This window comes from Ambystoma mexicanum, chromosome 12 (assembly GCF_040938575.1).
Source record: "Ambystoma mexicanum isolate Mex_15411 chromosome 12, UKY_AmexF1_1, whole genome shotgun sequence".
NCBI lineage: Eukaryota > Metazoa > Chordata > Amphibia > Caudata > Ambystomatidae > Ambystoma > Ambystoma mexicanum.
In genome coordinates, this window is record NC_090936.1 from 679118705 (window position 1) to 679143645 (window position 24941).

Here is a 24941-nt window from a genome sequence, read left to right on the forward strand (position 1 = left end):
TACTTGCGATACTTCCTCGTCCGGAAGAAGACAGGCGGTTGGCGACCCATCTTGGACCTTCGTTGTCTGAACAAGCACATCAAGTCCCAGAAGTACCGGATGGTCACCCTCCCGCACGTGCTGGGACAGCTGGAGGAGGGTGACTTCCTTTCGTCGCTGGACTTGGAGGATGCCTACTTTCACATCCTCATTCTAAAAGGACATCGAAAATTCCTGCGATTTGTGGTCCAAGGGCGACACTACCAGTTCAAGGCCCTTCCCTTCGGATTGAAGTCGGCACCCAGAGTGTTCACCAAGTGCCTCGCACCAGTGGTGGCGCGGCTGCACCTGCAGGGGATCCACGTCTACCCCTACGTGGACGATTGGGTCAACCGAGCAAAGTCAAGAAAACTCGCCGTCGATCACACAGCGAAGACCGTGTCCAACTGCTCACAGATCTGGGATTCTCAATCAACTTCGCAAAATCCCACTTGGTACCGTCGCTAGTCGCTCTGTTCCTGAGAGCCAGACTCGACACAGTGGCGTAATTAGCTTCTCCATCGGAGGAAAGGACGAAGGAAATCCGGGGCAAGGTACAACGTCTGTTGACCATGGACGAAGCCAGGGTGAGGTCCATCAAGTCCCTGCTCGGCATGATGTCCTCGTGCATCTACCTCGTGCACCTGTGCAGACTGCGGATGCGACCACTACAGGAGTTCCTCGATGCCCGTTGGATGCAAGCGGCGGCCAGCTTCAAAGACAGGATCTCTCTCAACGAGACTTTCACCAAGCGATGCACGTGAGTGCCCCACCACCGGATCTGGTGGCGGGCATGTACTTCCAAACACCGGCACACTAGAAAACGGTGACGACAGAAGCCTCCCTGGGGGGATGGGGAGCGCACACCGGAGATCTCCATGCAAGAGGCATTTGGCTCCCGGAGCAGAGGTCACTACACATCAATGTCCTGGAGCTCCGAGCCGTGTTCTGGGGCCTCAGGTCATTCCTTCCGTCCCTCAAGGGCAAGGTGGTGAGGGTCTTCACCGACAACACCACCACGATGTTCTACATCAGGAAGCAGGGGGGCACCCTACATCAGGAAGCAGGGGGACACCAGATCCCCAGCCCGATCCAAGGAAGCCCAGGATCTGTGGCACTGGGCCATCACCCAAGGGATGTACCTGGTACCCTTCCATCTGGCATGAATAAAGAACACCATCGCCGACTCACTCAGCAGGGAGCTGCGCTCGTGCCACGAGTGGGAGCTGCGGCAGGAACAAGTGGATCTCCTATTTCGACGGTGGGGCAACCCCCAGATCGACCTATTTGCGACGGCGACGAACGGCAAGTGCCAGAGGTTCACCAGCAGGTTTCACTAGCCGGGGAGCATGGCCGATGCCTTCTCATTCCCCTGGGACGGCCTGTTCCTGTATGCGTTCCCACCGTTGCCATTGCTGCTGTGATTCATCAGTCAACTCAGACGGTCCCGGTGCAAGATGATCCTCGTCGCACCGGCGTGGCTGAGGCAGATCGGTTTCCTGGCCCTTCTGGACATGCCAGCGTCCCCCCCCAGTCAAACTGCCGACAGACGTGGATCTTCTTGCCAGAGAGGGAGGCGCCATCCTCCACCACTACCCCAGATCGCTGAACTTGCAGGCCTGGCTCCTGCAGCACTAGAGTTCGGAGGATATGATATCCCGGCTGACTGCAAGGAGGTGCTTGCAAAGGCCAGGGTGTACTAGACTCTCAAGTGCTATGGACACAAATAGAAGAGGTTCTGTCTGGTTCCGTGCACAGAAGATTAACCCTCTGCGGATTACTGCGGCCTCAAATACTGCCGTACTTGCTATCGCTGGCCAGAGCTGGGCTGGCTCATGCCTCCATCAAGATCCTCCTGGCGGCTATCTCCTGCTACACCAGAACTCCAGGGCGCTCGTCGCTGTGGTCCCATTACCTCGTGAAGGAGTTCATGAAAGGACTGTTCCGATTGTTCCCGCCGGTGAAGGCTCCGGCCCCGGCGTTGGAGCTCAACGTGGTGCTGACCAGGCTCATGGGGCCACCAATTCGTGCCACTGTATTCGGCACCGTTGAAGTTCCTATTGTGGAAGACAACGTTTTTAGTGGCCATCCCCTCCGCACGAAGAGTGGGAGAGATCCAGGCCCTAACCTGTAAACCTCCATACATGACTTTCCACGAGACGAGGGTGGTGCTGAGGACGCACCCCTCCTTCATGCCCAAGGTGCCGTTGGACTTCAATCTCAACGAGCCCTTGGTGTTACCCGTTTTCTTTTTGTCGCTGGCTGAGAGGACTTTGCACTCGCTGGATGTAGCTAGAGCACTAAAGTTCTACGTGAACCGCACATAGAGCCTTCAGAAGACATCACAACTGTTTGTGAACTTTGGACCTGTGAACCAAGGGAAGGCCCTCTCGCAAGCTTCCATTTCCAGATGGCTCTCCGGCTGCATCATGCACTGTCACTGGTTGGCAAACCGACCTTTGCCCGGCCGTCCGAGAGCCAATTCGACCAGAGCGAATGCTGCTACTACAGCGTTCCTATCTGGTGTCCCCCTGCTCGACATCTGCAGGGCTGCTACTTGGAGGTCGACGCACACCTTCACGAGATTCTACTGCGTCGACTGGGATTCCAGAGAGGAGTCCAGAGTCGGCCAGGCAGTGCTGCGCAACCTGTTCGCCTGAAGGTGGGCCTGGTGAGGAGGTAAGAGTTGCTTAATGTTGAGTTGATGAAATGCTTAATGTTGAGCCTTGCCACCTCCTGTGGTTGTGCATGTGTGTACTGCTATGTATTCATGAGCATGTGAATCCATGCCAGACCCCATGCTGGAGAAGGAACAAGTTACTTACCTGTAACTCTTGTTTTCCAGCATGGGTCTGGCATGGATTCACATCCAAACCCTCCCGCCTACCCCTCTGCGGCTCTTCTCTTGGTCCTACTGCCAGTTTACGTGCTACCAAATCTGAAGATGGCTGCCAGAGGAGGGGCTTAGGTAGAGGGCAGTCATTGGCTGGTGGCAGTGATGTCATCAATGACATGTGTGATGTCATCTTTGTTCTGGGTGTTAGTCTTAGCAGTGCACGGTGGTGGCGTGAGTTATGGTTACTTATCTTAACATAACTGGTGAATTTCAAAGGGTTTTCGTTTTACTTGGAAGCATAATGTCCCTGTAACAACTTTTTTTACACTGAATTTCATATTTTTTTTAGTAGCGCAACTTAACCATAACATCCGTTTAACAAAATTTTCTTTCACTGATATATATATTACATGGCCTGCAGAGTTGCGGTATGATGAAGTTGCTAAACCCACAGAAAGAGCACTTTTTGGGCGGCTTATAACTTTGCCCCCTCTCGATGAAATCTCACCCAACTTTGCAAAGTATATTTCCCGCTCTGAATTTTTTTGCAAAGTTTGGTGAGATTTCATTCAGAGGGGGCAAAGTTATAGGGGGGGGGGTCCCACATTCTTTTTTTTTCATAGACATAATGGGAAAAAACTTTGCTCGCGGCTACAGTCCAAACCGCTGGACGGAATTTCACCAAATTTGTGGCAGGAGTGGCGGCTTGGTCCCGAAAGCGTGCTTTTGTTAATTTGGTGTAAATCCGTCCAGTAGTTTGTTTTTAAAACAACCAAAATGTAAGTAAAATAAATTAGTGATATCCAGACACACTTCCCTGTTCGCTCCGTGGACAGGACCCCGATTGGTTAATCGGCTTGTGTCATGTCTGCGGACATGCGACGTGGTTGCTGATTGGCTGGTATGAAGCGTGAGGTGCGTCAGATTTTTGGAAAAGCCCGCCATCTTGGATTCGCGGGCAGTGGCCGGTGTCCGCGGACATCACAGTAAAAACATATTAAAAAACACAACATTGCACTTGTCAAAGTTATCAAATAATCTCTGGGGAGGTGAGGGGTGATGAGAATGAGATGGGATATGGCTGCAAGAAGCAAAGAAACGTGGGGTTTTTGCTGCAAAGTCCACAAACAGTTTGGATGTTCGCGAACAGTCCTCTGAAGTTCGGGAACACCTCAGATGTTTGGGGGCAGTTATTGGATGGCTTATAACTTTGGCGCTACTTAATGAAAATGCATGAAATTCCGCAATTATATTCCTGACCCAATCCCGGATGAGTTGCAAGGTTTGGTGGGATTCTGTCAAGAGGGGGCAAAATTAGAGGGGGGGTCCCAAAATATTGTAAAGGCTTATAAATGTGGTGCCATTTGACAAATCTACACAAAGGTTTGCAAAAAGATTATAGATCTAGATATAAATGTTTTCGTAAAGTCTGAATGGATTTTGTCAAGTTGGGGATGTGTTATATGACATTGTATGTGCATACATTTGACACTTTAGAAAAAATAAAACATGGGTGGATTTCCAGCAAACTTGTATAAGGAGCATTGGCAATGACCTGAAAGCATGGTTTTGTAAATGTGCCCGTGTTTTATTTTTTGACGAGTGTCCTAATGTAGGTACGCAAAATAGTGATATACCTTTGGTGACTGACGTGTAGCCTGTGCCCATGGGCAGTGGCCAGATTGTCCGGGTCATGGAATAAGGTCATGATCCGGACAATCTGGCTACTGGCCATGACCATGAGGGACAAAACATGTGGTTAAAGTGGCCATCGAAATTGGGATAGGTTTGAAAGGGAAACAAGTGTGCTAGTGGTATTATGGTCATAGGGTTCTCTTTTCGCCTCCTGCAGGCTGTCGTGAAAAGCGAAGAGGGTCCCTGTATGGAACCCTGCCTTCCCTTTCCATGGTGGCATTTTCCTGTATATATATTGATATATCCATCCGTCATGGTGCGTCCACAGCTGTTTGCATAGTTAACTGTGTTTTCTACTAAATTAAGCTTTACTCTAACTGGGCATCCGTGTAAGGATAGCTTTCTAAGCACACTGCTTTTAGAAACCCTGCATAGAACGCGAGAATTACTTCTCTAGAGAGACAGGCAGCCATAACCAGGCATTTCTAATTACAACATGTCAACCCAAATGGACAAAGAAAGTGCACGCAAGGAGGAAGCAGTGTTTTTATTCTGTGAAAAACAAACTTGTACCATCGCAAATAAGCCCAGCAACAAACCACCTGACATCCAGTCCAATAATGAAGTGGGACTTCTAAGAGAACTATAGAAGTTACAAAGACAGGAAATCAGTAAATGGTGGAAAGAATATTCGTTGCAAAATTATGTCAACGTGGGACGTATCCCTAGAGGCCTACGTATACTCACAACACCCACCTTTGAAGAACAGGACCCTGTAATGTTAGAATGAGGAGAATCAAGCAACATCTGCTCAGTGACATTCCTTAACATTTTAATCAAATATGCAGAGATTGATCGTCAGAAAATATTGTCTAAAATACAAGAGATTGAAGAACAATTAAAGGCCATCAGTCAAAGTGAAGAAGGGAAAGGCATTCACACAAACATGGAAAAGGGGTATAAAACATTCAAGGAAGAAATAAAGCAGAGGAAACAGCGGAAATTTCTGCGGGATAAGGACGATTATGACAAGGGGAGACTGGTTTGACACCTTAAGACAAACTCCCGACAGCAATTTCAAATACAGAAAATGAAATACCCAGCGAACCATCATTCTCTTATGTTGACACCGCAGAACCGCAGAGAGTGAAAATGAACAGCCCTAGAAAATTGAATTTTTTAGAAGCGATGAGACTCTTGGGAATGGATGGCAGAAGCAACAACAACAGCAAAAAAACAAGAGGAAGAGGACGGGGAAAATCAACTAGGTCACGAGGAACAAGAAAACAAGCGGGGGCAATTGCCACAGATATCACAGTAATGGAAAAGCAGATGGGTAAACACGCTCTGGGACAAAAAATTAATGACAATACAAAGTAAATTACCAGACATGTCCATTATCAATCTAACATCACGTGATTTCTCCGTAGAAGATTAAAAAGTACTTAAACTTGGATTACATTTCTGCCCCTCCTCTCCCTACAACAATGCTGAAACAAGAATAGATTCAGACAGATATATGTGTAAAATACGCTTGAAGAAATTCTTTGCCATCAATCCCCCAAAGCCCAAGTTGGATGAACCCTTGAGTGGCTACACCCCCTTGGTGATAGAAGATACACATATATTACGAGATCTCATCCATCTAGAATCGGAATGGCAAGAAAATGAAGATATAAGTGACCCCCAATGGGACCTTATGAATATAGGAACTGATTGGCCCTGTAAAAGCAATCTCAAACTGAAGTCACGTTTCAATCCTATGTTCAATCCTGGAGGGAACATTGAGGCCTTCGAAGATCTGATTATTAGCGATCTAAAGAAATTTATAAAACTAAAATTGACACCAAAGACAATCTTACTCGCCGGGAGCAGGAGATCCTGTCCAAAATATGCACGCTGGAAGACTATGTAATCAAACCATCAGACAAGGGCACCAACATAGTCCTAATGAGTTGGCTAGATTATTTCAATGAAGCCAATAGACAATTTAGAGATCCAGAATGCTACAAGTTATTGGACACTGATCCCACAGTAGAAATTAATGACAAACTATTCGAGTTATTGATGAAATGAAAAGAGAGAGGCCTACTTGCCGAAGATATGTGCAAATATTTGCATCCTAAATTCCCGTTGATGCTGACCATCTATTTTTTGCCCAAGGCCCATAAAAATAAAACTAGACCACCAGGGAGGCCCATAGTTACACTTTGTGTAACACTCTTTGAAAATGTGTCTAAACTAGTGGATGAAACACTGGTAAAATTTGTTACCAGTTTACCGTCATATCTAAGAGATACTAAGGACTTCCTTAACAAAATTGACGGAATACCTTGGGAAAAAACCTATTTATTAGCAACACTAGATGTGGTCTCCCTTTACACATCAATTAAACATACAGATGGTCTGAAATTGTGTGAGTATATCTTACAAACCAGATCACTTAATTATTTGGAACATTGAAAGATGATTTTAGAAATGACCAACCTTTGTTTGACAAATAATAGTTTTCTATTTAACAAGAGTTTTTATGCACAGTTGCAAGGAACAGCCATGGGGACAATTTTCGCTCCCCCATATGCAAATTTAACTATGGGCTAGTTTACAGTGTGGGTTCCAACCAACAGTCTTACTTTGGTTACGCTATATAGATTACCTATTTGTAATTTGGGATGGACCAATTGTTGAATGGTTGGAGTTTGTCAAGTCACTTAATGTGAATGAATTTAATTTGCAGTTCACCGAGTGCCACAGCAAGACTGCTATCGCTTACTTAGATATTCTTGTTACTGTGGCACAAGATGCATTAGTGACTGAACTTTTCCAGAACCCCACAAGCTCCAATATACCTGTACATGCAAAAAGTAACCACCACACAGCCCTTAAGAGGAGCATACTCTATGGCGAATGTATTCGTATAAGGCGGAACTGTTCCCAACTTGAAACTTTTGAAAGGAATGCAGAAGTATGGCCTTATAGGTTACCCCAAGAGAAGCACGAGAAAAGGATTGCTCTATTCTATTGATGTCCAAAGTTCCAATTGAGGCAGACGCGGACGAAACAGACACCAGACTCATCTTGACGTTTAGTAAAGCTTCTAGCTATATACGCCCTATAATGCACAAACACTGGCACATACTTAAACAAGATGAGCATCTGGGAAGCACCTTAGGAAATAACATCAATATTACTTTTAGACGCTCTACCTCGCTCAAGGATAGCTTAGTGGCCAGGTATGAGCCCAAAAACTACTCCAGCAGGTCAAGGCTGGCTAAGTGTCAATGAAGGTTTTCAGAAATGTATGAAAGCAAGGCGTGTAAGTTTGCGAAAAACACCAAAAATTACCTCCATCCTGTATTAGACCTGAATGTGATCATAGAATCAAGGATCACATGCGAAACAGAGTATGTTGTGTATGTACTTACCTGCCCGTGTGATAAATGGTATGTGGGGAGTACCTTTGGCAAATTGAAACTTAGGATACTTCAACATATAAGAGCCATTAAAAATATTGACCCCCACATAACCCATGGCTTTACACTTTCAGGAAAAACATGGAGGGAAACTAGAAGGCTTTGCTTACTTTGGTATATACACTGTTCTGAAGACACCAAGAGGGGGCAATCGGGAGCTCCTCCTCGGACAATCGGAGACCAAGTACATCCTACACCTAGAAACTAAGAAACCAAAAGGCCATAACTTGGACGAAGAACTTTACACCTTTTTAGGCACTTAAGCGTAATGAAATGTATTTAGAGCTGATTATGCATGCACTTTATATAGACCCCAGACTCTAACACTCCCTTACATGAGGTTTTTTTTCAGTAACCTCTAGTACAATCCTAAAGGATGATCAATTCATTTTATATAGGTGGTTTCTACCGAATCAGTATAAAAATGATTTATTGCATAAAGGTGTTTATATGTCGTTGTGACAGGATAGTGTTTTCTAAATATTCTATTTTTTTTTTAAAAAGGAATTGAATGAATTTTAGATTTGCTCTTCTTTGTGCTATCTTATTTTATACTTCTTTCTTTCTAATAGGGTGAGCAATGCTTTTGCTGTAACATTTATGAACACAGGACAACTGGAAGCTGTATAATTCTATGTACACTATCCATTCTAAGGCCGATTCATGGAATAAATGTGCGCCGAAAATCTCTGCACAAGCGTGCGAATCACAGCACAAGTGCGAAAATCGCAGTGCAAGTATGCGAAATCCGTGCACATCGATTCATGGAAGTCCGTGCGCGTGTAAAATCTGGGATGCGCGCTAAAATTCTGTGTGGCGCACGCGGGCGCACATGTCATCAAACGGCGTGCGCTACACGCACAGCGAAAATGCACATATCGTGGCGCACACAACAAAAATAGGCGGGACACGGGGCGTAACACGCGGAATGGGGAACAAGGCGTGAAAATGTGGCGTTACGGGGGAAGTACAGGAGGCAAATGCGCGGAACGCCGACATGCGCGCTTACAACACGTATTCAGAGCAAATGCGTGCGCCAAAAGACGTGCTAATCCAGAAACACGTACGCCAGCAGGAAGCAGGCATACGTGGCCCCGCGCAGCATAGAAGTGCGCACAAACAACAAACAAGCTCAGACGCTACGATGAATATACCGTTACTCGCAGCAGTGGTCGTGGGACACCGCAGGAGGAGGAGGATAGTCAGGCCCAGAATTTTTACACCAAGGACCAGCCTTTTTGGTATGCCTGATGACGAGGTGTATGGGAGGTACAGGTTTCCACCTCACATAATACTCGACCTGGTGAGTGAGTGGGAGGATGACCTCACATCACCCACCCTGTGCTCCCCTTGGAAAAGGTGCTCAATGTACTGCACTTCTTGGCTACTGGTTCATTTCAGCGGACAAGTGCCATAGTCGGGGGGGGTGTGTCACAGGCCACGCAGTCACGCTGCCTACACCAGGTGTTGGCCATCATGACTGCACGCCCATATACCTGCCCAGAACACCTGCAGAAAGGCAGGCTGCCATCCAGAATTTTTACGGGGTGGCACACTTCCCCAAAGTGCTAGGTGCCATTGATTGCACCCATATGGCTCTACATCCTCCCAGGGCAACTGAGCACATCTATAGAAACCGCAAGCACTGGCATTACAGCAACGTGCAGGTAAGTATGTGATGCCAAGGGAATCGCCTCAGTATATGCCAACTATCCAGGCTCCACCCATGACAGTTTCATTTACAGAATGTCAACCCTAAACCGGGACCTAGAAGCTGGGCGGCATGGCGATACATGGCTGCTTGGTGAGTATAAATGCCACGGCACATGCATGTCAGATACTGAATAATGTCACAAACCCACTAATGATACCCATCATCACCTCCCCAGGGGACAGTGCCTACCCTCGGAGCACCCACCTGATGATGCCAATTCGGAACCCCACCACACCACCCGAGGTAAGATACAGCACAGCCCATATTGCAACCCGGGGCATAGTGGAGCGCACATTCAGAGTGCTCAAGTCACGCTTTCGCTCCCTTGCCCGCTCTGGTGGGCAGTTGCTATACGCGCCCCCAGTAGTGTGCAGGATCATAGTGGCAGCATGTGTCCTGCACAATGTTGCAACCCGCCGGTGCCTGCCGGTGGACATGGTGGTGCCCCCACATCCCCAACCACATGCACGCCCGCTGCGCATGGGAGGGGAAAGGGCACGTGGTGAGGCAGCCGTACGCAGCTGGTGGCCAATTACTTCAACTAAAATCCCACCCCTGTGGAGTGCACACAGCCCTGGTACATACCAGCTGACAATCACTGATCATGACATAAGGGACAGTCAACTGTCACAACCATACCAGCCTGAGATTGGTCACCTGGAAGTGTTGCATTGTGTGTATCCCTACCTACCGAAAGACAACCAATGCAGTGTCACAAAAAGACACACATTCATGCTACATGAATGATTACCCCCTTGCAAAATACAACATGAAAACAGCGCCATTTCACCCAACCCCTCCCCATCTCTGCTACCCAACACAGCATGGTATGTCATGCAATGTGAAAGCAAACAAAGGAATGCACAACACATGACACAAGTGTCACAAAGTGCACTGTCCCAAATGGAAAAGGGCCACAGACAATATTCTCCCAGTAATCAATAACAAACAGCACACATGACCAAATACTTACCAGCAACACAATACAGCAACACAGGATGAAACATTGCCAAAATATGACAGTACCAAACTAAAGTAGTGCAAGTTTTACAACCTGAATAAGCCAGCACAACCACCCCTTCCAACTGCAGAGTGTTGACGTCAGGCAAATGTGGCAGTGTACTGCATACAACATGAACTGCATCCGCAAAGGAGACGGACTTGTGAAGACATGAAGAAGGTACCTGTGAATAAGGAGGAAGACATGGATGCACAATCACATATCAATACACCATGCAGTGTTCAATACAACAACAATCCCCACTAGGGATGTACACACAGTTTTGACTACAGACTGCCCACACAGCTCATGGGAGCTCAATGTCACTGTGTAAGTCACTGTCACTTGGTCACGCCCTTTGCAAGCCCATGGAAAGGGAAGCAGGAGGGGTGTGTGTGTCAGGAACCCACACATCTAACCCAAACACAGGACAAACCTGCATGTGCCCAGCTGGAATACACAATGGATGCCCACAGGAGCCACACACGGCAACACACTGTAAAAATAAAAAATGGCCATGTGGGGGCTGGGGGGGGGGTGGCACCCAGGAGGTTCGAGGACAGGATGCACACCAACAGCTACCTGTGTGGATGTTGCGGAAAAAAAATACCTCCATGGGCTCATGGCCTGCACGGCTACGCTAGTGTGGGAGGAGTGCTGCTGTCGCTCTCATCACCCTCTGCTGCTGCATCAGGAGGTGGTGGTGCTGTGGGAGGCAGCCCACGCAAAGCCCTGGTATGGTCCTCCATGGCAGCAAGCATGCAGGTGTGGAAGGTCTCACTCTGGAGGATGATAGTACAGAGATCCCCATGCAGCACCTGATGGGTTGCCTGCATTTCTGCACGCATGGCCTCCCGTGATGCCCGGATCTCCTTCCGAGTTGCCTGCAGCTCAGCTGAGAGCGAACGTGTGAGCTGCTCCAGCTGCTGTTCTGACCTTAAATTTCAGGAAGCCTCAAGTTCACCCAGAGTCTCCCTGACGTTATGGAGTTCTACCCTCAGGGCTTCCCCGTGGCCCTGTGACTCTATAGATATGGCTTTGCGCAGAGTCTCCAGTGCCGCCCGTCGGTCCCTGTTGGACGCCAACATGTCTTCCCTGTGTGATTGGCAAATGGAGTCTGTTGCCTGCTGTTGTTGCTCCATCTGCCTTTCAGGGGGGAGAATGGAAGTGGCTACCCTCTCCATTGCCTGAGCCATCATTTCAACCGATGCTCCCTGTTGGGCTACTATACTGTACATGGAGTTTTCCCATAGAGTATTGCCTGGTGGTGTACGCCCACCGCGTCGGCAGCCACCACACCTGTTTGGAGCAAGGCAGTCTGCACCTTGCTGTGCTGGCACTGCCTGAGGCTGCAGGACTGCATTCCCCCTCTGATCTGCTGGCACAGGAACAGGATCAGATGTTGTGGAGTGTGACCCTGCATACGTAACTGCCAAAGGCGGATTTACCAACACCGACAACCCCATAGAGGGTTCTACCCCTGGTGCAGGTGGGTTGGACAGAACAGAATCCCTGCCAGAAACATTCACCTGCAACGGCACATGTCTCATCATCCGATCCAGCACCTGAATAGAGGTCTGGGGAAGTGCACCCAGAGACACCCCTGGACAGTATGGTCTGCAGTAAAATTGGGTTTTAACCCACCACCACACCACGCCCCCCACTGGTGCCCGGTCATGGCTGAGATTCCTCCTCGGTCTGCACCATCTCCTCAACCTCAACAGCATCAAGTGCGTCATCACCTGCAAAAACATGAAAGACAAAAAATGGAAACAGGCATTAGCACCATAGCACACACATAGGCCTGACAAGCCAGAGATCCAGTACATGATCTACACATGTCCCACATGACTATAACCCTGGCATGCACTGTCAATGAGTTGGAAGGGTAGGCAAAAAGCAGACGCTGATGACGCCAAGATGGAAAAGCAACACATTTGCTGCATGCTGGGTAGCACTGGCATCACACATTAGCCTGTGAGTGGCATGTCAAATACACATACATGACACATGCCAGCACACAGATGGCATGTAGCATAGCCATGGTACATTTGGCAAGTACAGCCAGTGAATGAGTACTGTCACCCATCCATGTGAGATGGACATGATGAGATGGAAAATGCAAAATAGTGTGACAAAATACGCATGTGCCACACACTGCAACACATCCAGTGTACAATAATACAGTGATGGCAGGCAGATGTACACATCAATGGTTGGTCACTTCAACATGACAGGAAACAACTATCTGGTACCAAATTCAAACAGGCACCAAAAATCAATGTGAGCAGGCCAATACTCAGTCAGCCTGAATGGTCTAATCATTCACATGACAAGGTAACAAATGTGGCCCAATGAGGGGTGTAATCAATGACAGAAGCATGTCACATATGTGGCATTAGGGCTGATAAATGTGTTGCAAAAATTGGAGAATTGAAACAATCAGCCTGAATGAAACCTGAAAAAATCTGAACAATGTTGTTGCAAGATGACAGTTCAAGGGTAACTGCAGTAATGTTGCGCTAATTGGCTACTGTGGGCAGAAGGGATACTGTCATACCCAAATTCAAGGCCGGTGAATGTTTTGGAAGAAGCACATGGGTGACCCATACCACTCAGGAGTACACACCCTCAACAGGCACTCAATGAGAACCCGTCACCCAAACAACATACACATGGATTACACACACATGCATGGGCACTCACCGAACAATGCGTCGTAATCTGGTAGGTCTCCCACGCCTTGGATCTGTTCCTCTGTGACGAAGGTTCCAGCAACAGACTCATGTTCAGTGAGTTGGTTGTCCTCTGGTGGGGACCCACCGCCAGTCACCAGAGTAGAGGCATGATTTGAGGCCAATTTGTTCTTTGCTCTGCGTTTCAGGTCATTCCACCGCTTGTAGCAATCATCAGCTGTGCACCTCACAAATCCAAGGGCACTAATGATGTCGGCGATGGTCTGCCAGTGTGCCTTACGTTGACCAGGTGTGGTCTTGCACCCTGCAGTCACCACCATTTCGCAGCTATGTGCTGACACATAGGCCACAAGTGCATCAAGTTCGGCGTCATTAAAGCTAGGCTTCCTTGACGTGCCGGAGTGTGTAGCCGTGTCTGGGGTCTCAGCCTGTACTGCCAGAGCACACTTCTTCTTCTTTTTCAAAGGTGGTGTGGATCCTGAGTGGCTTACGCCGCTCTGGTCAGTAGGGGCAGAAGCGCCGGTGGACTGGGTACTAGGAGTGTGCGAATGCACAATGACCATAGATCTTGGTGCAGGCATTGGCAGAAGGTTGATGTTGGCAGGACCAACGTCGGTTTGATGGACCTGGACCGACACTGTCCCGGCTGGGAGACTCAGAGCTGGGGTGGATAGAGCTGCAGCTGCCCCTGCAGCCTCCCCACCCTGCCTACTTGGGGCAGCAGATGACATTGCTGCCCCAGATCCACGTGGCCTGGTGACAGCAACTTGCACCGCCACACGTGGCTTAGACTTGCTGACCTGGAAGTCAGCCTGGGAGTCATCCTGTGCTGGTTCTGGTGCCAAAATGGGCTGGTCCAACAAGGGCTGAGCTGGGATGGTGTCAGCTACGTTTCCCACAACCATGTGGGGGGGCATGGGTGTCCCTGATTGGTCCTCCACACACGGGGGGTCTAGGGGCACCCTGCAAATCCTGGCCCCATCCTCTACCACGCCCTCCACGCCCACCTTTTGGAGGTCGGCCTCCATTGCCTCCCTTACCGCTTGGTCGCCTCCCAACCATGGCACTGATGTTGTGCGTATGGGAGTTGCAGTAAACAATTGTCCTGGGCAATTGGGGGTGAAAGGGGTAGGGTACTAGATGGAATTCATACCCTAGTGCTCTAGCAAGGCTGTCTGTGACCCCTGGGGGAAGATGACTGGTCACGCAACGCACAGGCACCCCGAAAACAAAAATGAACGTGCACGCAACCCCTTGTAGACCACGTGTGTGGGAAAATGAACCCGCACTACGCTGTGGCACCCAGAAACACAAAAGCGTATGTGTAATACACGCAGCCTACACTGACCTCTGAAGGGGTACGCGACACACGGGGCAAGCACAGTTGGTAAATACGTGCGCAACTCACCATACGCCTGGAAAAAGAACGTGAAAAAAGATGCACGTGTGCGCGTTGGCAACACCCCCGCCAAAAGAAGAATTGTACGCTGTCTGAGGAAACAGGACAAAAGAGAAGTGAACCCTGTTTGAGGAAACAGGCCAAAATAAGAATTGAACACTGTCAAAGGTAACGGGGAGTAGGAACTTGAACCGTTGTGAAGTAATCGCGTGTGAAGCGACTAGAAGAACAAAATTCACCCACTCGCTCTCCACGAAAAGCACGTACAAGAAAATGGCGTGCTAGACGTACCTTTTCAATCGGCCCACACGTACAATGTCACTTACGCGTCTACGCGCTAAGGCCCTTTCCTGAAATTACACGAGCTGACACTTGGACGTGCAGTTTTTGCACGTGTACGATGAACATGCACCCTTGTTGAGGGAAACGCCCTTGCGCGTCACGTCAGACGCGCTTACGCGCTAAATGGCCTTTGGTCCAATGAATTCGCGTCCGTGCAGTGTATTCATGTGCTGATTCACTATGCACCCGTCACGAGGGAAACACCCACGCGCGTAACGTCACAGACTCGCTTATGCGCTAAGGGCCTTTCCTCGTATTACACGCTGACTTGCTATTTTTTCACGTGCCAAATCACTCTGTATCAAGCTGGCCACGCGACAACACACGGAAGACCACGCTCCTGCCCAGAAGGCCGAATTACTGCCCCCAAGAGCCCCGAGCACGCTCCCATCTGCTGCTGCCTGCCTGCTGCCCACGTGCCCTGCTATTTGCTGCCTGCACGTCAGCCAGGGGTGCAGTTGCTGTGACCACCCCTGCTGGAACTGAAGACTCCCGACTGGGATACCATCGCTCCACAGCCCAGCCCCAGGACCCAGTTGCCCACCCACACCTGCCTCTGGGGTTGCCATGTCGGGCACAACACCATCTGGCACCACTGGCAACCCCCAGCCAGAGAGGCAGAGGGCCACCAGCTTCAGTGCCAGGGAAGTTGGTGTCCTGGTGGAGCAAGTCCTGGGGCAGTATGATGCCCTCTTTGGAAGTTTGCGCGCCGACTATGAAGGACGGACCAGGATCTGGATGGACATCGTGACTACCATCAACGTGGAAGGGGTGGCAGTCCGCGACATCAAACATGTCAAGAAGCGCTGGGAGGACTTCAGGTCCAGGACCCTCGACAAGGCCAGCGCCTCTTGAAGGCAGCGGATGCCAAGGGGCGCCAGGGCCACCTGTCCGACCACCGCATAAGCCCAGCGCTCCACGTCCAGGTCCTTGAGAGGCAGACCTGTCTGGAGTCGAGCGGTAAGTGTACATGCATACTGGTTGGACGCTGTGCGTGTCGTGGTGTGCCAGTAGTGTGCAGGTTGTACATGTGTTTCTGTAGGGCCATGTATGGATGTGTATGTACAGGGGCGTGAGGCTTACACATACAAGTCCTCATGTGTGAGACACATGGATGGTGTATGTGTGGGTAAGCATGCAGGCCAAATGCAGATGTGGGAGCACACATGTTTGAATTACTGTGTATGTACGTTGGCATGGTTGTGGTGTCAACCATGGATGTTGGTCCAGCTGCATGTATCTGCACTGTGTACATGTGTGTGTATTTGACAAGTGTGCAACTGTGATGCAACATGGATGCATGTGGCTCTGACATGTAGAAGGCTGAATCCCAGATGTGACATGGATGGCGATCCCATCACTCTGACAGTTGGTGGACATGTACACATGCATGGAAGTGTGTTGGTGTGTGTCCATGTGTTGTGTACTTCCTGTGTTTCATGTGACGTCAGGCTCACTTTCGGATGCTGATGCAGTTGTATGTGAATGGATGGGGCTGCCTGGTGCAATATTGCTGTGGAATTGCTCATGTGTGTGAGTATAAATGACATGTGTGTTAGGGAGTGTGATGCCATGTCTGAAGTTTGACGCTGCCACTCATGCACAACTGTCATGTGTAGGTCAGTCCATTGTACAGTGCCCTGATGCCTGTGTTTTATCTCTCCCTGTCTGCAGCGCCAACTGATGAAGAGGGCGGAGAGGGTGCTGTGGAGCAAAGCGGCAGGGATCGCACCACCAGCCGGATACGCAGGGCCCGGCTCCCCTCCCAGATTGTCATCTCTTCGGGGAGTGAGGAGTCTGGTGCTGAGTCCCAGGCCGCAGCTGCCGAGGGTAGGTCCAAGAGGCGGAGGTTGGAGATGGACTCCTCGGCAGCAGAAGGGGCAGCGGAGACCCCACAGGGTCCGACGGAGGAAGATGGCATGGAGTCATCCAAGTTGTTGGGGGGGTTTGGAGGAGGAGGAGGAGGAGGCGGCTGTGGAAGGGACACACACGGGGTCTGGAGGTGGGGATTCCACTGGTGCCAGTGGTGCAGTGCAGGGGCAGGGACAGGAGGCAGCACAGCCTGCCGCGGAGGTGCTTGTGTGTAATCCTGTCCCTGATCCTGTGACTGCATCATCCGGCACCAGCAGGGATGCCTACGTCCAGACCCGTTTTCAGGGATGGGATGGGTGCACAACAACTGGCCTTCCTCTCCCTGCGGACGTGGCTATCTGGGACCGGGTTGAGCCTGTACTGGCTGGGATAGCGTTGCGTCAACGGGGCATGCGAGTTGACCTGCGCTGTTTTCATGAAGACACTGCACATCATCTCGGATGCCTCTTTGACCGCGTTGACCTACTGGGACGGGTCACCAGTGCTGGATTCCTCCGTGCACTTGCCCACTTATAACATGGCTGCTGTTTTCTGCTCGTTTCTCCAGGTTTGGAAGCGCTTGCCCTTTGAGGGGGCATATGGCTAATAGTGGCCATTTGAGCTGCTCCTAGTCAGTCTGACATACAGGCACATTTGTGCGTCTGTGTTACACATCGATTGATCATAAATGAAAACATTTTAATTGTGTAATTTCGAGCGTCTCTAAGATCGTCCCATCATCGCGGTAGCCACAAATATATAGTGGAGTTGTGTACGATACACGCATGTAATTTTCCATATCATATATTTCATTCATAGGTACTTGACCATTCCAATATGGAGGTCAGTATATTTGATAGGTTCTACCATCTTACCTGATGCGGTCACATGACCGCTATTCACTTGATGAGGCACGAGTGGGGACGCTCTGTAATTGCACATCTTTTTAAACTCTGTGATGGGAATGGCGCATTTGGATTACAAAGGTCTGAGGAAGCCTGATCATTCAGGCGGAATGCCTGACTCTTTTCCACCGTGGGTTGAGTGCTTTTTGCAAACCTTATGTCTGTCACAGGGGGAATGATTTCACCTCTGTTTTAATGATGTGCTGTATTATGCAACAATAAAGATGACATTTTAAAATAGCTAGGTCTTGTGCGCTGGGGTGCTTTTGTACATGCACACTGGGTGGTTTTTTGAAGTGTTACAACCGTGTAGAGGCATGTGTTTTTTTCTATATATATACATATATATATATTTGTGAGGCTTGTGGAATCTGCTTAGATCACGTGCTGTGCATAGGCTGACATCTAGTGGAAGCTGCGGAGTATTAGTTTGTTTTTCGAAACTCGAAAATGGGCGGAGACGCAGGGCGTGCCAGTAATACTATCCCTAGTCCACTGTACCTATGATCCCTCACGCGTGTAGGACCCTCAGATTGTTTTTTTCCGTAATACTTGTCGGAAGCATCCCGCATAGTTCCCTGGCTTTAGCCATAATTTGCTAAATAATATACATTTCCCCATTTTCTTCAATACCCATGTCGAGTCATCGGAATCCGAATCTCTCCGCAGGACCGGAGAAGAAAACTGCCGTCAAACTACACGATGGACTTTGGGCCTCGGAAGGCCTCTGGCCCTGTACAAGTAGGGAGAGTGGGGGGTGGTACATACTCTTCACTCACATATATTTTCATATATACATTCCTACAGACTAGCCCGCACAGGGTGCGTATGGAGGGTACCCCTTTCCAATTTTGCCCCAAGTGCAACCGCAAGTACCCTTGGGTTGACAGACACGCCACCTGTAACCTCTGCCTGCCGAGAGACCACCCCAAGGCGAATTGCAGAGCCTGTAGCCGGTTCAAGGCTAAAACTTTAAAGAACCGTTCGATCAAATGTTGGGCCCACCACGCCAGGCAACGAGAGGCCATGGAAGCGGAGGGTGCCTTCAGTGGTGGCAGCGAAGCTTTACTAACAGACGGCAAGGGCAACGTGGCGTCGAAAGACAGCCAAGCGCAAGTCCCCGACCTCGGAAGGTTGTCTGGCAGGGCAGCTATGGGGAAAACACCCGGCGACACGGGTGCTACCCACACCACTTCCACTAAGCACTCGAAGTCCAATCGAGACTCGACGTGCACGTCGCGTTCTCCGAAAGAGGCACACAGAGAACGGTCCACGGAATCGGTGTCCTCTGGGCGTTCGATCAAGATCGCCACATGACCCCAGGCAACCATCCACTGTTGCCAAGAGTGCCTCACTTACTAAAGTAATGGAGGTTCGATCGTCTGAAGACGACCTCCATCCCCAGGCCGCACTCCAGGAGTCGGCGTAAGCAGACCGCTCGACTCCTATGCCGTGTCCCGACATACTCAATCTACGGAAAGGGACACTACACCCGAATCTCGACGCTAGATGTCGAAAAGCTCAGAAAAGGTGAAAACCTCAGGGAAACACTCTTCTACTCACGGGGAGGGGGGGAAAACAGCAGAAGAAGCCTTCTCAACCTTCTTCTACACCACAGATACCTAAGGACAGCTCCAAGTCCTATGTTAAACATTCTAAGACCCCTGCACAAGCCCATAGGTCCAGTCAGGAGATTGCAGGGAAACACCCCCAAGAGAGGGTAATTCCCAGCTCAAAACAATGGTCCAGTGAGGACATAGACAGAGTTATGTCCAGAATGTCATCCCTAGCAGACTTCTATGCCAAGAATCCAGAGCACTTCCTCTCGTATACCCCAGAGGGGGCTACTCCCTCAGAGTCTAGGGACCCGGAAGCCCCTGGTAAAAAACCTCGAGTTGAGGCACCAACACAAGGTCAGTCTTCTGACCCTTTTTACGTACAGCCATACTTTCAGTATGAGGATCCACTACAGGATGAGGATCCAGAATTGGCAGCGTTGGATGACCAAACTCGGGCGGACTACTCTGGGGATGACGAGTACCAAGACGAGGACGAAGATAACCCAGAAGTCTACAGAGTAGACTCCCTAGTAGACAAGGAAACTCCGGTTACCGACTCTCCAGTCGACAACCAACCTCTACTAAATGAGGTTTTATCCGAAGCGGCAGAACACTTCCGCATAGATACTCAGGGAGCTCAGGAGGAAAGGGACTTCGGTGAGGAATTAGTGGGAGAAAAGAGACCCATTGCCCAGGCCATCCCTATTCTCAAATCTATACAGAGGAGGATTGATCCTTCCCTTCTAAATCCCAAACTCACCAGGGCAGTGAACCCCAGGATCGAAAAGTTGTTCAGGGCAGCCCAGTCAGACCCGCTGTATATAAGGGGGCAACTGAAACCGGACTCCCTGGTAGTCGCTAATACCCGAAAGAGGGCGGGAATTACCCTTTCATCGTCTGAGGCTCCCCCCGACAAGGAGAACAAAAAGATCTACGGGTTGGGAAGGAAGGAAGCCTCCACTTCCGCCTACCAGGCAAGGATTGCCAACTCCACCACTCTGCTGGCTAGGTATAACTGCCACCAGTTGGAACAAGTGGCTGCACTCATCGACTCAGCACCGGAACCTTTAAAGAGCCAGTTGGCACAGGTTGCGTCGGAGGGGAGGGCTGTGTCTGGTTGAATCCTTAAGGCAACCTTTTATGCGGATAACGCCGGCAGGCTAATAGTAGAGAGCACTGTTATTAAAAAGTCATGCTTGGTTAAGGCAGTCAGGGTTTAAACCCGAGACACAAGCATCCTTAATAGACAAACCGGTGGAGCCTGATCTACTGTTTGGCAAGGCGGTAGAAGACGCTTTAAAAAATGCCAAAGATGAGTATGAGACTCTAAAGTCCCTGGGATAGTTGACCAACAAACCCCCTAATCAAAGAGGGAATGGCAATTTTCGTCGCCCACGCGGCCAAAATTCTCAAAGAGGCTCCTACTATTCTCAGGGGCAGGGCACAGCATGGGTAATAACCAGCAGTCTACCCAGAGTTACAACAGGGGTAACAAAAGGGGTCATGGTAAGGGTAGAGGCAGCCCCAGCAGAGGCAGTACGCCTCCCGCAAAGCAATGGTGCTGAGATCAGGGTCCCTTCCCATGCATCTCCAGTAGGGGGACGCATTACCAACTTCACCCAAGCTTGGGAAGGGATCACATCAGACAAATGGGTGCTGTGCACAGTGTCCGCAGGATACTGCATAGAACTGTTAGAGCGTCCGCGAAACCACCCTGCGCGACAAAAGATACATTCCTTAGACCACCAGAAGATCCTCCTCGAGGAGATCATCAATCTTCTAGAAAAGGATGCGATCGAACTTGTCCCGGGCAAACAAGTAAACAAGGGTAATTATTTAACTTACTTCCTTGTGCCAAAAAAAGATCGAACAATGCGCCCAGTCCTAGACTTACGCCCTGCAAACAAGTATGTCAAGCCCCAAAAATTTCGCATGACTATTCTCCAAGAGGTAATCCCCCTCCTACAAAATGGGATTACATGGCAACACTGGACATGAAAGATGCCTATTTTCATATTTCCATGTTCCCAGCGCACAGAAGATTCTTACGCTTCAAGGTGGACAGCCAGCACTACCAGTTCAAGGTGCTGCCCTTCGGTATAGCCTCGACTCCAAGGGTATTCACCAAGGTTCTGACGGTGGTGGCGGCACACCTACGCAGGGAGGCAATCCCAGTGTACCCTTACCTGGATGACTGGCTCATCACGGGGGAGACCCCAGCAATTTGCAGTTCAAACATTCAAAGAACGATCAACCTCCTCTTTGAATTGGGTTTCTCCATAAACGAGAAAAAAATCAAGCCTGATGCCAAGCACCTCCAAACAGTTCCTAGGAGCTGTACTAAACACTCAAGAGGGGTTGGCCTTTTCATCAGAGGAAAGAATTCGGAACATACTACTGCAGATTCCTCAAGATCAGTCCGGTCGCCAGATAACGGTACGCAAATGAATGCGTTTGCTAGGCATGATGGCTTCATGTATTTACCTGGTCCCCCACGCGCGCCTGCGCATGCGTCCCATACAAGAATGGTTGGCGAAACAGTGGTCTCAGGCAAGTGGTCAGTGGGACGATCTAGTGGTCGTTTCGCCAACACTAGTACAAAGTCTTCACTGGTGGACAAGAGAGAACCTGTCAAAGGGGAAAGCCTTTTACGATCCAGAGTTTCAAGCTGTAGTCACTACAGGCGCATCCCTATCAGGGCAGGGAGCACACCTCCTTCACTACACAGCGCTGGGTCTCTGGTCTCACTCGGTGGCCAAGAATCATATCAATCTGCTAGAGCTTCTAGCAGTATTCAGAGCGCTTCAAGCGTTCGAGCCCCACCTGTTAAACCTGTCAGTGCAGATCCCGACGGACAGCACAACTGCGATGTTCTACCTAAACAAGCAGGGAGGGACTCGTTCGCCAAATCTGTCCAAGCTTGTCCAGAAAATTTGGATACGGGCACTCAGACGGAACATTTACCTGTCATTGCAACATGTTCCAGGAGATCTCAATTCTCTAGCAGACGCCTTGAGCAGAGATCCACTCCCACAAGAACACGAGTCATAGAAGACATCATCTCACGGTGGGTTTCCCCACTACAGACCTATTCGCTACAAGCGAAAACAAACAATGTCCAGGATTCGCATCCAGGTTCCCACAGCCACACTCCATGCGGAACGCCCTATGGATGGATTGGTCAGGGATGTTTGCCTACGCTTTTCCACCAACCCCCCTTATGAGGAAGGTGGTCAACAAGATGCACAGGGAATCGATGACGCTCATCCTAGTTGCTCCCATGTGGGCGAGGCAACCGTGGTCACCACACCTACGCAGACTAGCCGTGTGCGAACCCATCAGACTCCCGTGCTGGCACAACCTACTGTCCCAGCACCAAGGACAAACAGTACACCCACAACCCAACTCAATGAACCTGGCAGCATGGCTCCTGAGGTCCTAGAGTTTGGACATCTCAATTTATCACAGTGATGTATGGATATCCTAAAGGAATCTAGGAAACCAAACACAAGGTACTGTTACTTTGATAAATGGAAAAGATTTGTTGTCTGGTGCCAAAATAAGCAATTCAACCCAGTTGATTGTACTCCTTCCAATATTGTCACCTACATGCTCCACCTGCTGGACGCAGGCCTTGTATTCAACTCACTCAAGGTACATCTGGCAGCGATATCTGCCTACAGCACTACCCACAGCAAGGTTTTGTGGTGGAAAGTACCAGTGGTGAAGGCCTTCATGGAAGGGGTAAAGAGACTCCACCCTCCAATCTCTAACCCACCACCGGGTTGGGACCTTAATGTGGTGTTTGCGAAGCTCATGGGCCTACCATTTGAACCCATGCATAAAGCCAGTCTCAAACACCTGACCTATAAAACTGCCTTCTTAGTAGCCGTTACATCCATAAGAAGGGTCAGTGAAATTCAGGCTCTGTCAGTGCAGGATCCTTTCTTTACTGTTCATAAGGATAAACTGGTTCTACGTACACACCCTAGGTTCTCGCCTAAGTTTATTTCAAAATTCTACATGAACCAGTCCATTGAGCTCCCAGCTTTCTTCCAAGAACCCAAAAGCTCTGCTGAGGTGAAACTACACACTCGAGATGTGCGAAGAGCGGTCCTCTACTATGTAAACAAGACCAGACCGTTAAGAAAAACGGGACAACTGTTTGTCTCCGTAGCTACAGGCAAAGAGGGAGATCGCATCGCTAAAGGTGCCATCTCTAAGTGGATTGTAAATTGTATCCAACTGTGTTACTCCCTTTCTGAAAGAACTTTGCCTTTTACGCCTAGAGCCCACTCTACAAGAGGCATTGGGGCCACTCTAGCTTTCATTGCAAATGTACCCCTTGACACCATTTGCAAATCAGCTACTTGGAGCTCTATTCACACTTTTACTCAGCACTACTGCATTGGCATTCATTCCAAGACAGATACCCAAGTGGGACAAGCGGTTCTAAGACATCTGTTTGCTCGGGACCCTTCTCACTTCCCACCTCCTTCTTCTAATACTGCTCGCAAATCTATGCACAGCTTGTGATCTAAGCAGATTCCACAAAGCCTCAGAAGAGAGACATTACTCACCGTAATCGTATTTCTGATGCTTGTATCTGCTTAGATTCACATGCGACCCACCCTTCCTCCCCTCTGAGAATAGGCGCATGGATGCTTGTAGTCTTATCTTCCTTCTTATCTGCTTGGATAATCTGTACTCGCGCTACTCCTCATGCTCCCTCTTGTCAGAAAAAATACAATCTGAGGGTCCTACACGCGTGAGGGATCATGGGTACAGTGGACGTCACACTAGGGATAGTATTACTGGCACGCCTTGTGTCGACGCCCATTTTTGAGTTTCGAAAAACAAACTGTAATACTCTGCAGCTTCCACTAGATGTCTGCCTATGCACAGCATGTGAATCTAAGCAGATACAAGCATCAGAAATACGATTACAGTGAGTAATGTATCTCATATATATCTATCTGGTGGGTTGGAACGCAGTTTCAGAGGAATACAGCTTTTTAGAATTGTTTCCATTTGTTCCCTAGTCCATAAAAGATTTGGAGCAGGATGTGACTCCAGCCAACATACACAGACATTTGCTTGAGATTCCGGTTTGGCTCTATTTTGTAAACTAGCCTCCTTTTTTCCCCCTCAATTAATACTATTTGTTTTAACTTGAGTAATAATTAAATATGTTTTTAAAAAATATTTCAATTTTTTATTTTGTTGTAACAAGATCATGTTTGGTATAGAGCTTCATGCCAGTCTCCTCCAGTGGATTAACACTGTAATAATGTTTTTAGCCATGTAATTGTGCTAAATTTATTGACCTTTGAAAAGGGCCGAGTCCACCCAGCCAGGATTGCAAGTTGTCATGCAGGCTAAGCAGAGAGACCTCTAAAGCAAGTGCTTAACTTGTGGAGGTATCTTAGTGATGTATTTGAGTTTTTTTCAAATAAATGTATAATAAAGCATGCTATATTACATCCGACTCCACATCAATGCTTCTACAACTG

At 49.1% G+C, this 24941-nt stretch overlaps 1 protein-coding gene across 8 annotated transcripts in view; it reads left to right on the forward strand.

Annotated features, from left to right (window-relative positions):
• The window catches only part of KIF21A (kinesin family member 21A), a 2335619-nt gene that overhangs the window by 722804 nt on the left and 1587874 nt on the right, over positions 1–24941 (forward strand). The gene's annotated exons all lie outside the window — the stretch shown is intronic.